Genomic DNA, 17,880 nt, shown 5'->3' on the forward strand with positions numbered 1-17,880 from the left:
ATCCATGCTGACTCAGACTGATCCTGTTACTACTATCCAAATGTGCCACTATTTCATCTTTTATAATTGACTCCAGCATCTTCCCACCACTGATGTCAGGCTAACTGGTCTATAATTCCCTGTTTTCTCTCTCCCTCCTTCTTAAAAAGTGGGATAACATTAGCTACCCTCCAATCCGCAGGAACTGATCCTGAATCTGTAGAACATTGGAAAATGATTACCAATGTGTCCACGATTTCTAGAGCCACCTCCTTAAGTACCCTGGGATGCAGACCATCAGGCCCTGGGGATTTATCAACCTTCAGTCCCATCAGTTTACCCAACACCATTTTGTGCCTGATGCAAATTTCCTTCAGTTCCTCTGTTACCCTAGGTCCTCTGGCCACTATTACATCTGGGAGATTGTTTGTGTCTTCCCTAGTGAAGGCAGATCCAAAGTACCTGTTCAGCTCATCTGCCATTTCCTTGTTCCCCATAATAATTTCACCCGTTTCTGTCTTCAAGGGCCCAGCTTTGGTCTTAAGTATTTTTTTCCTCTTCACATACCTAAAGAAGCTTTTACTATCCTCCTTTATATTTTTGGCTGGTTTACCTTTGTACCTCATCTTCCCCCCCACCCCGTATGGCCTTTTTAGTTATCTTCTGTTGCTCCTTAAAAGTCTCCCAATCCTCTGGCTTCCTACTCATCCTTGCTATGTTATACTTCCTCTCTTTTATTTTTATACTGTCCTCGACTTCCCATGTCATCCACGGTCACCCCCTTACTCCCCTTAGAATCTTTCTTCCTCTTTGGAATGAACTGATCCTGCACCTTCTGTATTATTCCCCCAGAAATACCTGCCATTGTTGTTCCACTGTCATCCCTGCTAGGGTATCTTTCCAGTCAACTTTGGCCAGCTCTTCCCTCATGGGTCCACAGTCCCCTTTGTTCAACCATAATACTGACACTTCCGATCTTCCCTTCTCCCTATCAAATTGTAGATTAAAACTTATCATATTATGGTCACTACCTCCTAATGGCTCCTTTACCTCGAGTTCCCTTATCAAATCTGGCTCATTACACAACACTAAATCCAGAATTGCCTTCTCCCTGGTAGGCTCTAATACAAGCTGCTCTTAGAATCCATCTCTGAGGCATTCCACAAATTCCCTTTCTTGGGGTCCAGTACCAACCTGATTTTCCCAGTCTACCTGCATGTTAAAATCCCCCATAACAACCGTAGAGTTACCTTTGCGACATGCCAATTTTAACTCTTGATTTAACTTGCACCCTATATCCAGGCTACTGTTTGGGGGCCTGTAGATAACTCCCATCAGGGTCTTTTTGCCCTTACAGTTTCTCAGTTCCATCCATACTGGCTCTACATCTCCTGATTCTATGTCCCCCCTTGTAAGTGACTGAATTTCATTCCTCACCAACAGAGCCACCTCACCCCCTCTGCCCACCTGTCTGTCCTTTTGATAGGACGTACATCCTTGAATATTCATTTCCCAGCCCTGGTCCTCTTGCAGCCATGTCTCTGTTATTCCCACAACATCATACTTGCCAATTTCCAACTGAGCCTCAAGCTCATCCACTTTATTTCTTATACTCCGTGCATTCATATATAATACTGCTAATCCTTTTAAAGTTACACTTTTACTCCCCTCACCTTTCACATTGATTCCTTTTGCACTTAGCCATACTCTCCGATCCCTTCCTGACCTTTCTGCCCCTTTAATTCTGTTGTCTTTCTTAACTTTTTGATTTCTCTCATTCCCTTTAACTCCAATCTTATATTTCCAGTTCATCCCCTCCCCCCACTACTTTTGTGGAACAACGGCAGAAAGAATTTAATTGTGAATGTGAGATTATTGACCTTACAATGTCAAAGGCTGGCAGGGTAAAGCAGTAAATGCGAACGGCATCTGGAATGTTGATGTCCTTTGAGTTGTATATTGTTGCTGTTGCTGAGAGCAGAGGGCTATTGCTGAGAGCAGAGGGCTGTTGCTGAGAGCAGAGAGGTGTTGCTGAGAGCAGAGGGCTGTTGCTGAGAGCAGAGGGCTGTTGCTGAGAGCAGAGCTGTTGCTGACAGCAGAGGGGTGCTGCTGAGAGCGGAGGGGTATTGCTGAGAGCGGAGGGCTGTTGCTGAGAGCGGAGGGGTGTTGCTGAGAGCAGAGGGGTGTAGCTGAGAGCAGAGGGGAGTTGGTGAGAGCAGAGGGGTGTAGCTGAGAGCAGAGGGGTGCTGCTGAGAGTAGAGGGGTGTTGCTGAGAGCGGAGCGGAGCGGAGGGGCTGGCGAAAATTGCCATTCGTGGCTCCTGGAAAAGGGTGGCAGGAGGTTCTCCCCGGGCGGACTGCCTGGCTATGTTTAGGGGGTATGTTCGAGCCCGGGTGAACATTGAAAAGGAATACGCGCAGTCCACGGCGACCGTCGAGATGTTCCGGGACCGTTGGGCTCCGCGGGGTGTAAATGCCATCATTGATGAGGATGGCAATATATTGGTTTAACATGTATTGTTTGTTTGTAGTGTAGTAAATGTGTTAGTCACTGGGTTTGTAAATATTGTATAGCACCAACATTTGTAATAAAGAATTTTGAAAAAAAAAGAGGTGTATTGCTGAGAGCAGAGTGGTGTTGCTGAGAACCGAGGAGTGTTGCTGAGAGCAGAGGTGTGCTGCTAAGAGCAGAGGAGCGCTGCTGAGAGCAGAGTGGTGCTGCTCAGGGCAGAGCTGTTGCAGAGAGCAGCGGGGTGTTGCTGAGAGTGGAGGGGTGTTGCTGAGAGTGGAGGGCTGTTGCTGAGAGCGGAGGGCTGTTGCTGAGAGCAGAGGGGTGCTGCTGAGAACAAAGCGGTGCTGCTGAGAGCAGAGTGGTGCTGCTCAGAGCAGAGCTGTTGCTGAGAGCAGCGGGGTGTTGCTGAGAGTGGAGGGCTGTTGCTGAGAGTGGAGGGCTGTTGCTGAGAGCAGAGGGGTGCTGCTGAGAACAGAGCGGTGCTGCTGAGAGCAGAGGGGAGTTGCTGAGGGCAGAGGGGTGTTGCTGAGAGCAGAGGTGTGTTGCTGAGAGCAGAGGGGAGTTGCTGAGAGTCGAGGGTATTGCTGAGAGTAGAGGGTTATTGCTGAGAACAGAGGGGTGCTGCTGAGGGCAGAGGGGTGTTGCTGAGGGCAGAGGGGTGTTGCTGAGAGCCGAGGGGTATTGCTGAGAGCAGAGGGCTGTTGCTGAGAGCAGAGGGGTGTTGCTGAGAACCGAGGAGTGTTGCTGAGAGCAGAGGGGTGTTGCTGAGAGCAGAGGTGTGTTGCTGAGAGCCGAGGGGTATTGCTGACAGCAGAGGGCTGTTGCTGAGAGCAGAGGGGTGTTGCTGAGAGCAGAGGGGTGTTGTTGAGAGCAGAGGGGTTTGTTGAGAGCAGAGGGGTTTGTTGAGAGTAGAGGATGGTTGCTGAGAGCAGAGGGGTGTTGCTCAGAGCAGATCAGTTGCTGAGAGCAGAGGGGTGTTGCTGAGAGCAGTGGGGTATTGCTGAGAGCAGAGGGGTGTTGCTGAGAACAGAGGAGTGTTGCTGAGAACCGAGGAGTGTTACTGAGAGCAGAGGGCTGTTGCTGAGAGCTGAGGGGTGCTGCTGAGAGCAGAGGGCTGTTGCTGAGAGCAGAGGGTTTTACTGAGAACAGAAGGGTGTTGCTGAGAGCAGAGGCATGCTGCTGAGAGCAGAGGGGTGCTGCTGAGAGCATAGTGGTGTTCCTGAGAGTAGAGGGGTTTGTTGAGAGCAGAGGGCTGCTGCTGAGAGCAGAGGGCTGTTGCTGAGAGCAGAGGGCTGTTGCTGAGAGCAGAGGGGTGTTGCTGAGAGCAGAGGGGTGTTACTGAGAGCAGAGGGGTGTTGCTGAGAACAGAGGGGTTTGTTGAGAGCAGAGGGCTGTTGCTGAGAGCAGGGGTGTGTTGCTGAGATCAGAGGGCTGTTGCTGAGAACCGAGGAGTGTTGCTGAGAGCAGAGGGGTGCTGCTGAGAGCAGAGCTGTAGCTGAGAGCAGAGGGGTGCTGCTGAGAGCAGAGCTGTTGCTGAGAGCAGAAAGGTGTTGCTGAGAGCGGAGGGGTGTTGCTGAGAGTGGAGGGCTGTTGCTGAGAGCCAACGGCTGTTGCTGAGAGCAGAGGGGTGCTGCTGAAAACCGAGGAGTGTTGCTGAGAGTGGAGGGGTGTTGCTGAGAGCAGAGGGGTGTTGCTGAGAACAGAGGGGTGTTGCTGAGAACCGAGGGTTGTTGCTGAGAGCAGAGAGCTGTTGCTGAGAGCAGAGGGGTGTTGCTGAGAATAGAGGGGTGTAGCTGAGAGCAGAGGGTGTAGCTGAGAGCAGAGGGTGTAGCTGAGAGCAGAGGGGAGTTGCTGAGAACAGAGGGATGTTGCTGAGAGTAGAGAGGTGTTGCTGAGAACAGAGGGGTGTAGCTGACAACAGGGGTGTTGCTGAGAGCCGATGGGTATTGCTGAGAGCAGGGGGGTGTTGCTGAGAGTGGAGGGGTGTTGCTGAGAACGGAGGGCTGTTGCTGAGAGCAGAGGGGTGTAGCTGAGAGCAGAGGGGTGGAGCTGAGAACAGGGGTGCTGCTGAGAGCAGAGGGGTGTTGCTGAGAGCCGAGGGGTATTGCTGAGAGCAGAGGGGTGTTGCTGAGAGCGGAGGGGTGTTGCTGAGAATGGAGGGCTGTTGCTGAGAGCAGAGGTGTGTTGCTGAGAGCAGAGGGGTGTAGCTGAGAACAGAGGGCTGTTGCTGAGAGCAGAGGGGTGTAGCTGAGAGCAGAGGGGTATAGCTGAGAGCAGAGGGCTATTGCTGAGAGCAGAGGGGTGTAGCTGAGAGCAGAGGGGTATTGCTGAGAACAGAGGGGTGTTGCTGAGAGCAGAGGGGTGTTTCTGAGAGCAGAGGGGTGTTGCTGAGAGTAGAGGGGTTTGTTGAGGGCAGAGGGCTGCTGCTGAGAGTAGAGGGCTGTTGCTGAGAGCGGAGGACTGTTGCTGAGAGCGGAGGGGTGTTGCTGAGAGCTGAGGGTATTGGCATTTTAACAACCGGCTGCTGGAGGACAGCCGATTCCGGGATTCGTTCCGAGCTTTCTGGGTCTCCTGGAAGGAGAGGCGGAGAGATTTCTGCTCCCTACGGCTATGGTGGGATGTGGGCAAAGCCCACATCCGGTTTTTATGTCGGGAGTACACTAGGGGGTCGACAAAGAGGCGGAGCTCTGAGGTTTAGCGGCTTGAGAGAGCGTTGCTTGACCTGGAGTCCCGCCTCGGTCCGACCGCTGGAGACCAACAGCTGTGGCAGGAATACCAGGAGAAGAAGGACGCACTAAGGAACCTGCAGCTCCAGCAGTCCCGAGGTGCGTACGTGAGGTCACGGATCCAAATGCTACAGGATTTGGACCGTGGCTCACCCTTCTTCTACTCGTTGGAAAGGTGGCGGGGAGTTCAAAAGCAGCTAGTGGAGCTGCTGGCTGCCGATGGCTCCTCCATCACGGACCCTGATGGAATTAACAACGAGGTCCGTTCATTCTATCGGTCCTTATTCTCGCCTGATCCGTCAAATGCGGAGGCGTGTAATGAGGTCTGGGAGGATTTGCCGAAGGTCTGCCCAGAGGACGCAGTGCGTCTGGATGCCCCCCTGACTCGGGAGGAGCTGTCCACTGCCCTTCGGCAACTCCGGAGGGGCAAGTCGCCTGGTTTGGATGGACTGAGTGTTGAGTTTTATCAGGCTTTTTGGGATGTCCTGGGGGATGATTACAGCCTTGTCCTAGGGGAGAGCCTGGCCACCGGAGAAATGCCCCTCTCATGGCGGAGAGCTGTTGTGGTCCTACTGCCCAAGAAGGGAGACCTCCGCCTGCTAAAGAACTGGCGGCCGGTCTCCCTCTTGTGCGTGGACTACAAGATCTTCGCCCGGGCAATGGCCAACCATCTGGGTTCGGTAATTGGACAGGTGGTCCATCCTGACCAATCTTATACAGTCCCGGGCTGCTCCATCCAGGACAATGTCCACCTAGTACGCGACCTGATCCACCTACTCCAGGAGACTGGGACCCTGGCAGCGTTTCTTTCTCTTGACCAGGAGAAGGCTTTTGACCGGGTGGACCACAGTTTCCTGGTGGGCACCCTGCAGGCTTTTGGGCTCAGACCACACTTTGTGGCCCGAGTTCGGCTCCTGTACTCTGCCGCAGAGTGCCTAGTTAAAATTAATGGATCATTGACAGGACCTATCCACTTCCGAAGAGGAGTGCGTCAAGGGTGCCCCATGTCCGGTCAACTGTATGCGATCTGTGTCGAGCCATTCCTCGGCCTTCTTCGGCGAAGGCTGACAGGTCTGGTTCTGCGCGAACCGGACATGGGGGTCGTCCTCTCGGCCTACGCCGATGACGTACTCCTCATGATGACAGACCCCTGTGACCTGCGGAGGATGCGCGAGTGCCAAGATGTTTTCTCGGCGGCATCCTCCGCCAGGATCAACTGGGCGAAATGTTCCGGACTCTTAGTAGGCCAGTGGCAGGTGGACTCCCTGCCGGAGGAGATGAGAGCTTTTGAGTGGAGCACCAGACGTCTTCTCTATCTGGGAGTCTACCTGAGTCCTTCTGGGGAGACCTGGCTGGCGAACTGGCAGGACCTGGAGACAAAGGTCATGGCCCGGCTAGGGCGCTGGTCAGGCCTTCTCAGGGTGCTTTCCTATCGAGGCAGGGTGGTGGTCATAAACCAGCTGGTGGCCTCCATGTTGTGGTACCGGATGGTCACCTTGGCCCCCCCTCCCCCTTTTGTCACAAGAATGCAGAGGAAGCTAGTGGACTTCTTCTGGGGAAACAGGAAGCACTGGGTCTCTGCAGCGGTTCTGAGTCTCCCAGAAGGAGAGGGCGGACAGTCGCTGGTGTGTGTACGCACACGACTGGCGGCTCTCCGCCTCAGGGCGCTGCAGAGATTCCTGTACGCCGAGCACCCTCCCAGGTGGCACGTGTTGGCGACTTTCTTCCTCCGGAGGGGCTGCTGTCTTGCCGAAGATATGCAGCTACCACCAGCGGGCGTCAGCCGTGCTGCTTTGCAGAGGCTGCCCGGCTTCTATCAGGACCTACTGAGAGTCTGGAACATGGTTGCCTCAGGCCGGGAATCCCCTCCTCTGGCAGAGGGCGGGTCCTGGCCGACCCTTGCCCTGTCTCAACGGATGTCAGTGCGGCTCAGGTGTGTGGAACGACTCGGGCTGAGCTGCTCGTCGGGCCCAGGCCCCGCAGCCTTACCCGAGAGACGAATCCACACAACTTGAGCCGTCTTTCATCAACACCCACAATCCCATTCAGGGATGCAGGCAGGAGGTACCTTTATGGGCTGCTGCTCCACACCCTCCACTTCCTAGCATTTGTCCACCGTCCCGACACGCCATGGCGGTCGGTCTTTCCACCTGGAGGTGAGGGGGGTCCCCAGTGGAAGTCCCTCTACAAGGGAGTCCTTCCCATGCACCCTGGGGATCTCGGCTGGAGGGTGCTGCATAAAGCGGTGCCCTGCAATAAGTTCTTTAGTTTGTACACGGATCTCCCAGCCGCGTGTCACTTCTGCGGGCTGGAGGAGACCGTGTACCATATGTACGTGGAGTGTGTGAGGCTGCAGCCCCTTTTCGCGTATTTGCGTGGGCTGCTTCTCGCCTTCTGGTTGCATTTCAGTCCCACCCTATTCATATATGGTCATCCAGTAAGGAGGGGGACACAGAGGGATGAGGATGTCCTTGTCAACTTGCTCCTAGGGCTGGCGAAAATTGCCATCCGTGGCTCCTGGAAAAGGGTGGCAGGAGGTTCTCCCCGGGCGGACTGCCTGGCTATGTTTAGGGGGTATGTTCGAGCCCGGGTGAACATTGAAAAGGAATACGCACAGTCCACGGCGACCGTCGAGATGTTCCGGGACCGTTGGGCTCTGCAGGGTGTAAATGCCATCATTGATGAGGATGGCAATATATTGGTTTAACATGTATTGTCTGTTTGTAGTGTAGTAAATGTGTTATTCACTGGGTTTGTAAATATTGTATAGCACCGACATTTGTAATAAAGAATTTTGTTAAAAAAAAAAAGAGGGGAGTTGCTGAGAGCCGAGGGGTGTTGCTGAGAACAGAGGGGTGTAGCTGAGAGCAGAGGGGTTTGTTGAGGGCAGAGGGCTGCTGCTGAGAGTAGAGGGCTGTTGCTGAGAGCGGAGGGGTGTTGCTGAGAGCCGAGGGGAGTTGCTGAGAGCAGAGGGGTGTTGCTGAGAACAGAGGGGTGTAGCTGAGAGCAGAGGGGTGTAGCTGAGAGCAGAGGGGAGTTGCTGAGAGCAGAGGGGTGTTGCTGAGAGCAGAGGGGTGTTGCTGAGAGCAGAGGGGAGTTGCTGAGAGTCGAGGGTATTGCTGAGAGTAGAGGGGTATTGCTGAGAACAGAGGGGTGCTGCTGAGAGCAGAGGGGAGTTGCTGAGGGCAGAGGGGTGTTGCTGAGAGCAGAGGGCTGTTGCTGAGAGCAGAGGGGTGTAGCTGAGAGCAGATGGGTGTAGCTGAGAGTCGAGGGTATTGCTGAGAGTAGAGGGGTATTGCTGAGAACAGAGGGATGCTGCTGAGAGCAGTGGGGAGTTGCTGAGAGTCGAGGGTATTGCTGAGAGTAGAGGGGTATTGCTGAGAACAGAGGGGTGCTGCTGAGAGCAGAGGGGAGTTGCTGAGGGCAGAGGGGTGTTGCTGAGAGCAGAGGGCTGTTGCTGAGAGCAGAGGGGTGTAGCTGAGAGCAGATGGGTGTAGCTGAGAGTCGAGGGTATTGCTGAGAGTAGAGGGGTATTGCTGAGAACAGAGGGGTGCTGCTGAGAGCAGTGGGGAGTTGCTGAGAGCAGAGGGGTGTAGCTGAGAGCAGAGGGGTGTTGCTGAGAGCAGAGCTTCACTGATGTGGAGAGATGGCAAAGTCTGGTTTTACTCTCAGTGCACTGTAACAGGCTGAGCCATGGTTCTGTAGTGGTTTATATAGCAATAAGTGGCATAGATAAGGTGGCTAGAGTCATTTTTCTGAGGAGTGGGGGTAAGGGACACAGGTTGAATGAGTGGGGGGAACTGAAAGGAGCTCTGAGTGCAAGGTTTCCCACAAAATGTGTGAAAAGTTGTATGAAATAAGCTCCCAGATGGAAATGCAATTATATTGCAAAAGCATTTGGACAGGTATTTGGAAAGGAAAGGAGTTCTGGATCGTGGGTCTAAATCATGCAAGCAGGAAAAGTGTAGTTGGGCATCATTAAATCCGCTCTCTAACTTACTGAATTGGATGGAAATTGGGTCTCACATCAGAAGCAACCTTAATAACACACTTTCTATACATGGATGATTTGAAATTATGCACTCCTTCATCAGTTATACTAAACCAATTAATTCAAATAGTACAACTATTTCCAAAATATATAATCATGCACTTTGGTCTAGGTTAGTGCAGAACATTCAAGATAGAGAAAGGAGCAACAGAGTTAACAGAATACAAACAGAGCAGCAGGACGTAATACAACCGATGGATGAATCTGAAACATATACATATCTGGGATATCAACAAGGAAAGAAAATAGATCATAGTGTGATAAAGGGAAATCGCTTGACAGAATTTACTTCAAGGCTTAAGAAAATCTGCCAGAGTTCAATAGCAAAAATATAAAAAAGGCAATAAATACTGTCACTATACCTATATTAATGTATTCTTTTGACATAAGATCTTGGTCCAAAACCAGTCTGGAAAATTTATAAAGAAAGAAAAGAACTGAAATGACACATTTCAGAAAACACTTGAATACACTTAGGTTAACACAAGGAGGAAGAGGAATAACAGGCATTAAAAATCTACACATACTGTCAGATAAAACTTCTAAGGACATAGTTTCATCAATGAAAACAGGATTCAGCACTCCAGGTGAGCATATGCAATTCTGTGAAGAAGTACTCACTAAACTCACACAGAAAAATGAAGACATTATTACTTTTGAAGAAAATGTTTACCATTGGAGGATGATGACCCTCCATGGAAGACATCCCCATGATCTGAGAAGACTAGATGTTGACAAGGAAGCATCGAGTACCTGGCTCAGAGTTGGAGTCCTCTTCCCAGAAACAGAGGTCCTCCTTGTGGCAATACAGGACCAGGTGGTTAACACAAAAAAAAATTACCAAAAATGCATAATAAAAGACCAACAAATTCTAGATGATAAATGTAGAAAAAGCCAAGACAAACCAGAAACTCTCCAACACATTACAGGATCCTGTAGCAGTTTAACTCAATCTGATTATTTACACAGACACAAACATAATTGACAAATATCATTCACCAAGATCTTGTTTTAAAATACATAGTCATAAAAGACCAAATACCTTACTGTAAGAACATAGAACATAGAAAGTACAGGCCCTTCGGCCCACAATGTTGTGCCGACCCTCAAACCCTGCCTCCCATATAAGCCCCCACCTTAAATTCCTCCATATACCTGTCTAGTAGTCTCTTAAACTTCACTAGTGTATCTGCCTCCACCACTGATCCAGTTTGAGAGTCAGAGTCCTACAAAGTATATTATGATGATCCGTTATTACAGAAAGAACAATCCATGATAACTATTCAGATATAATACTACAAGATAAACAAGCAAGAACAATTTACTTAATAGATATAGCCATTCCAAGCACACATAACATACCGAAATTAATGTGAAAAATGCTGAATTAAAACAGGAAATTGAAAGACTTTGGAATATGAACAAGGTGTAGTTGCGCTGATACGCAACGAGTGAAAGCAACACACTGAGTCAAGCAGGGTCTGGCTTCAGTAACCCGCTCCCAGCATCCCCGGCTCTCTGCGTGGTGGAAGTGACGTTGGCTTCCGGGGCGAAGTCTGCCCCGCACTCAGAGCCCTCCCGGCTGCCGCTGGCTGCGGGCTCGCCGGTGACTGCTGGAGCCGGTTCGCTTGCCGCGTGGGCGAGCCGCCACATGACCCCCCAGAACCGGCGCTAGGAGCTGCAGAGTCCGCAGCCTGCACACTGTCAGCTCTTGTATGTGGCCGGCCTCGATGTTGTGGGGGTGGCGCCGCAACCGCGTGTTCAAGGTCCAGATGCGCTGGTTTGAGACAGTCAATGGTAAAAGCCTCTTCACGCCCACCGATGTCGAGAACACAGGTTGGTCCGTTATGGCGCACCACCTTGTAAGGTCCTTCGTATGGTCGCTGCAGGGGTGGTCTGTGCGTGTCTCGGCGAACGACAACATACTTGCTCTGTTGTAGGTCCCTGGGCACGAAGGAGGGTGTTGTTCCGTGATGGGACGTTGGGACTAGAGAAAGTGCTCCAAGCCGCTCCCGGAGTTTAGTTAGGACCCCAGCAGCTGTGTCCTCCGGGCCACAGGGTGCTGGAACAAACTCACTGGGAACTATGAGCAGGGCACCATAAACCAGTTCGACCGATGATGCGTCCAGGTCCTCCTTGGGAGCCGTGCGGATGCCAAGCAGAACCCAGGGGAGTTTGTCTGGCCCTCAGAGGCGTGCCATCAGGGCTGACTTCAAGTGCTTGTGGAAACGTTCCACCAGGCCGTTGGACTGCGGGTGGTAAGCGGTCGTTCGGTGGAGCTGAGTTCCGAGGAGTTGTGCCAGTGCAGACCACAAAGCCGATGTGAACTGTACTCCCCTGTCTGAAATGACATGGGCTGGGAGTCCAAACCGTGCCACCCAAGTGGTAATCAGGGCTCTGGCGCATGTCTCCGTGGTCGTGTCAGCGAGTGGGACAGCTTCCGGCCACCTTGTGAACCTGTCCACCATGGTGAACAAGTATCTTGCTCCTCTCGAAACCGGCAGTGGGGCCCTCACGTGCCTCTGGATTTTGGAGGTTTGACAGTGCATGCATGTCCTGGCCCAGTGCCCGACCTGCTTGCGTAGGCCGTGCCACACAAACCTGTCTGTGATCAGCTGGATGGTTGCCCGGATGGAAGGGTGGGCTAAACCGTGCAAGGCGTCGAAAACGCGGTGCCTCCAAGCAGTCGGGACAATGGGCGAGGTTGCCAGGTGGATATATCGCAAAGGAGCTCATTACCAATGGTAATGGTCCAATGGGTGTGTCTTCGAGGCTGAATCCTGAGACTGCGGTTCAGTATGCCAGCATCTCGCTGTCCAGTCGTTGCACCTTGGCTAACGCCGTATAATCCCCCCCTGGAGACAGAGAGTGCACTGATTGGACGGAGGTGCATGATAGCGCGTCAGCTACCAGGTTGTTCTTCCTGGAGATGTGCTTGATCGTGGTGGTAAACTCCAAGATGTACGACAGGTGGCATTGCTGGCCGCCCGACCACGGGTCCGACACTTTGGCAAACACGAAAGTGGGGGGCTTGTGGTCTGTGAAGACCGTGAACTCCCTCCCTTCCAGGAAATACCTGAAGTACCGGATGGCAAGGTACAGGGCCAGCAGCTCCCTGTCGAAAGCGCTGTACTTAAGTTCCGGGGGTCGTAGGTGCCAGCTGAAAAAAGTGAGCGGCTTCCACTGGCCTTCGATGAGGTGCTCGAGCACGCCGCCAACTGCTGTATTGGAGGCATCCACAGTGAGGGCAGTGGGGACATCGACCCGGGGTTGGACCAGGAGCATGGCGTTTGCTAGCGTGTTCTTGGCTTGTTCGAAAGCCACCGTCGCCTCCTCTGTCCAGGTGACCTCTTTGACCTTGCCGGACATTAAGCCGAAAAGGGGCCGCATGATCCAGGCCGCTGACGGCAGGAAATGGTGATAAAAGTTCACCATCCCAACAAATTCCTGCAGGCCTTTAACAGTGCTGGGCCTGGCGAGTTGGCGGATGGCTTCAACTTTTGCCGGCAGGGGCACAGCTCCATGGCGGTTGATCCGGTGTCCCAAGAAGTCGATGGCAGATAGGCCGAACTGGCACTTGGCGGGGTTGATAGCCAGGCCATAGTCGTTTAGGCGGCAGCAGAACAGGCGTAGATGTGCTAGATGTTCCTGGCGGGAGTGGCTGGCGATAAATATGTCATCCAGGTAGATGAACAGAAAGTCCAGACCTCGCCCTACTGCGTCTATCAAGCGCTGGAAAGTCTGCGCCACGTTTTTGAGCCCGAATGGCATCCTGAACATAGAACATAGAATAGTACAGCACAGTACAGGCCCTTCGGCCCACAATGTTGTGCCGACCCTCAAACCCTGCCTCCCATATAAGCCCCCACCTTAAATTCCTCCATATATTTGTCTAGTAGTCTCTTAAACTTCACTAGTGTAGCTGCCTCCACCACTGACTCAGGCAGTGCATTCCACACACCAACCACTCTCTGAGTAAAAAACCTTCCTATAATATCCCCCTTGAACTTCCCACCCCTTACCTTACAGCCATGTCCTCTTGTATTGAACAGTGGAGGAACTTGAACAGGCCAAAGGGGTTAATGAGGGCCATCTTAGGTACATCATCCGAGTGGACTGGGATCTGATGATACCCTCGGACCAGCTCAATCTTCGGAAAGATGCGCGCCCCGTGCAGGTTGGCCGTGAAGTCCTGGATGTGCGGTACCGGATAGCGATCGGACGTGGTGGCGTCGTTCAGCCTCCGATAGTCGCCGCACAGTCTCCACCCTCCCGCGGACCTGGAAACCATATGGAGTGGGGAGGCCCGCGGGCTGTTGGAACGCCTCACAATCCCCATCTTCTCCATCTTCTTGAATTCCTCTTTCGCGAGGCGGAGCTTGTCGGGCCGTAGTCTGTGGGCCCGGGCATGAAGGGGAGGTCCCTGTGTGGGGATGTGGTGCATCACGCCGTGCTTGGGGTCTGTTGAGGAAAACTGCGGAGTGATTATAGATAGGAACTCCAGTAACACTCTGGCAAACCCGTTGTCAGAATAAGTGACGGAGTCCAGGTGCGGGGCTGGTAACCTAGCCTCACCGAGGGAGAAATTCTGGAATGTCTTCACATTGACCAATCGACATCCCTTCAAATCCATGAGCAGGCAGTGCGTGCAGAGGAAGTCTGCACCTAGCAATGGCTGTCACACTGCAGCCAGTATAAATGTAATGTAAAGCAGCTGGAACCAAACTGCAAGGGGATGGCTCTTGTGTCGTAGGTGCGGATGGTGCTGCTGTTGGCTGCCATAAGTTCCAGTCCTGTTCTTCTAGTTCAGGTATCGTGGCTCGAGGGGGGTTAGGACACTGATTTCCGCCCCCGTGTCCACCAGGAATCTACACCCGGAGTGCTTGTCCCAAACGTAGAGGAGGCTATCACGGTGACCAGCCGCCGTAGCCATCAGCTATGGCTGGTCTTGGCGTTTCCCTGGACCGAGCATGGCGGTCGGCAGCGGCAGGCCCCGGAATCCCAACTTTGATGATAAAAGCACCAAGACTCAGAAGTGGTGCCGTCCCTTGGTGTGGGTGTTACGTGCTCCCGCTGTTGGGGTGTGGGAGGGCTGGACTTTCAGTCGTGCCACAGCACTAATTCCGATGGTGGTTCCACCCATTTGTTTGGCATGCCAAAGCACGTCCGCACGAGCAGCCACCCCGCGCGGGTCTCTGAAGTCTTCATCTGCTAGCAGGAGGCGGATGTCTTCTGGCATTTGCTCCAAGAAGATCTGTTCAAAAAGCAGGCAAGGCTTATGGCCGTCTGCCAGTGCTAGTATGTCGCTCATCAGGGCTGATGGTGCGCGGTCACCCAGGTCGTCCATATGCAGTAACCGCGCACCCCATTCGCGGAGGGAGAGGCCAAATGTGTGGATTAGCAGGGTCCTGAGTGCCTCGTACCTGTCTGATGCCAGGGGCTGACGCAGAAAGTTGGTAACGCGACTCGCTGTCTCCTGGTCGAGGGCGCCCACCACGTAGTGTCTGGTGGCGTCTGAGACAATTTGCCTGGCCTGGAACTGGGCCTGACGAAGGGTTCTGTCCCGAAACGTCGACCGATCTTTTCCACGGATGCTGCCCGACCTGCTGAGTTCCTCCAGCATGTTGTGAGTGTGACTGGGCCTCTGCTTGCTCAAAGCAGACCAGGGGTTGGGTGGTCCAGAAGGTTGGCAGTTTAAGGGAGACTGCATTCTGTAGAGCTGAGTTGTTCATGCTGGGTGCAAATGCTGTTGGACTGTTGGGGTCACCAATGTAGTCGCGCTGATACGCTACGAGTGAAAGCAACACACTGAGTCGAGCAGGGTCGATTACTGTTTCAATCTGCGCACACTTAAGTGCCCGTTCCCAGCATCTACAACTGGTATCATCCCAAAGTCACTACACAATACTATTAAACAACTGGGGATACACAGCAATATTATATAAATCTCCAGAAATCCTCAATACTAAACACCACTAGAATAGTCCGAAAGTTCCTAGCAATTGAGAAATGAGTGTGCTTTGCTATGTCTGCACCTCAGGTTTTACCAGCTTGAGCTGAGGAAAAAAATAAAAATATAATAATAATAATAAATAAATAAGCAATTAATATTGAGAACATGGGATGAAGAGTCCTTGAAAGTGAGTCTACAGGTTGTGGGAACAGTTCAATGATGGGTTGAGTGAAGTTATCCCTTCTTAACTTAAGGGGTAATAACTATTCCTGAACCTGGTGGTGTGGGTCCTGAGGCTCCTGTCCCTTCTAGATGGCAGCAGTGAGAATAGAGCAATGTTGGGTGTCCTTGATGATGGATGCTGCTTTCCTGCAATAGTTCTCCATGTAGATATGCTCAATAATAGGGAAGGTTTTACCTGTGACGGACTGGGCTGTCAAAATTTTAGATGACATGATGAATCTTCACAAACTTCTAAGAAGGTGGAGGAGGTGCTGCCTTGCCCTCTTCATAATGACACTTACCGTACACGCTGGGCCGCAGGAAGCTGCTGAGCCTCTCCACCTTTGATTCCCCCGATGAGGACTGGCTCATGGATCCTTTGTTTCTTCCTTCTGAACTCAATACTCAGCTCCTTGGTCTTGCTAACATTGAGTGAGAGGTTGCTGTGGCACCACTCAGCCAGATTTTCAATCTCCCTCCTGTATACTGATTTGTCATCACCTTTGATTTGGTCCACAAAAGTGGTGTCATCAGCAAACTTAAACATGGCATTGGAGCTGTGCTTAACCTCACAGTCATAAGTATAAAATGAGTAGAGCAGGGGGATGAGCACACAGCCTTGTGGTGCACCTGTGTCAGTGGAGATTGTGGAGGAGATGTTGCCAATCGAAACTGACTGGAGTCTGCATGTGAAGAAATAAAAGATCTAGTTGTTCAGGAGGTAATGAGGCTTAGGTCTTGAAGCTTATTCATTATTTTGAGGGGATGGTAATATTGAATAGGCAGGAAAGGTGAAGAAGGAATAGGGGAAAACACAATGGGTAGTAGAAGGAGGCGGAACCATGAGGGAGGTGATAGGCAGCTGGGGGAGGGGGCAGAGTGACATAGGGACAGGGGAAGGGAGGGGGAGGGAATTACCAGAAGTTGGAGAATTCTATGTTCATACCAAGGGGCTGGAGACGCTTCACCTTTCCTGCCTATCACCTCCCTGCGTCCCCTCCCCCACCCCTTTATCTTTCCCCTTACTGGTTTTTCACCTGGAACCTACCAGTCTTCTCCTTTCCACCCTCCCCCCACCTTCTTTATAGGGCCTCTGCCCCATCCCTCTACAGTCCTGACGAAGGGTTCCGGCCTGAAACGTCGACCGATCTTTTCCATGGATGCTGCCCAACCTGCTGAGTTCCTCCAGCGTGTTGTGAGAAATGCTGGAGGAACTCAGCAGGTCAGGCAGCATCTATGGAAAAAAGTACAATTGACATTTCGGGCCAAACCCGTTCAGCAGGACTGGAGAAAAAGGCTGAGGAATAGATTTAAAAGGTGGGGTGGGGGGAGACAGAAACACAAGTGATAGGTGAAACCTGAAGGGGGAGGGGTGAAGTAAAGAGCAGGGAAGATGATTGGTGAAAGTGATACAGGGCTGGAGAAGGGGGAATCTGATAGATGAGGACAGAAGGCCGTGGAAGAAAGAAAAGAGGGGAGTAGCACTGGAGGGAGATGATGAGTGGGCAAGTTGATAAGGTGAGAGAAGGAAAAGGGGATGGGGAATGGTGAAGGTGGGGGTATGTACCAAAAGTTCGAGAAATCAATGTTCATGCCATTAGGTTGGAGGCTACCCAGCATTTCAAAGAGTACTTCTCCAAACATAAGTTTATGATTAGAAACACAGAAAACCCACAGCACAATACAGGCCCTTCAGCCCACAATGGTGTGCCAAACATGTCCCTATCTTAGAAATTACTAGGCTTACCTATAGCCCTCTATTTTACTAAGCTCCATGTACCTATCTAAAATAAAATGCCCTATCGTATCCGTCTCCACCACCATTGCCGGCAGCCCATTCCATGCACTCATCACTCTCTGAGTAAAAAACATACCCCTGACATCTCCTCTGTACCTACTTCCAAGAACCTTAAAACCATGCCCTCTCATGTTAGCCATTTCAGCCCTGGGGAAAAGCTTCTGACTATCCACACAATCAGTGTCTATCATTATCTTGTACACCTCTATCAGGTCCCCACTCATTCTCCTGTTGCTCCAAGGAGAAACATAGAAAATAGGTGCAGGAGTAGGCCATTTAGCCCTTCGAGCCTGCACCACCATTCAGTATGATCATGACTGATCATCCAACTCAGAACTCTGTACCTGCCTTCCCTCCATACCCCCTGATCCCTTTAGCCACAAGGCTCTCTTAAATATAGCCAATGAACTGGCCTCAACTGTTTCCTATGGCAGAGAATTCCACAGATTCACCACTCTCTGTGTGAAGAAGTTTTTCCTCATCTCGGTCCTAAAAGGCTTCCCCTTTATCCTCAAACTGTGACCCCTTGTTCTGGACTTCCCCAACATCAGGAACAATCTTCCTGCATCTAGCCTGTCCAATCCCTTTAGAATTTTATACGTTTCAATCAGATCCCCCCCCCCTCAATCTTCTAAATTCC

At 51.8% G+C, this 17,880-nt stretch overlaps 1 protein-coding gene across 2 annotated transcripts in view; it reads left to right on the forward strand.

The window, feature by feature from the left end:
* The window catches only part of LOC140211760 (tetratricopeptide repeat protein 39B), a 341,074-nt gene that overhangs the window by 277,891 nt on the left and 45,303 nt on the right, over positions 1-17,880 (forward strand). The gene's annotated exons all lie outside the window — the stretch shown is intronic.

The sequence above is a fragment of the Mobula birostris genome, chromosome 17 (assembly GCF_030028105.1).
Source record: "Mobula birostris isolate sMobBir1 chromosome 17, sMobBir1.hap1, whole genome shotgun sequence".
Taxonomy (NCBI): domain Eukaryota; kingdom Metazoa; phylum Chordata; class Chondrichthyes; order Myliobatiformes; family Myliobatidae; genus Mobula; species Mobula birostris.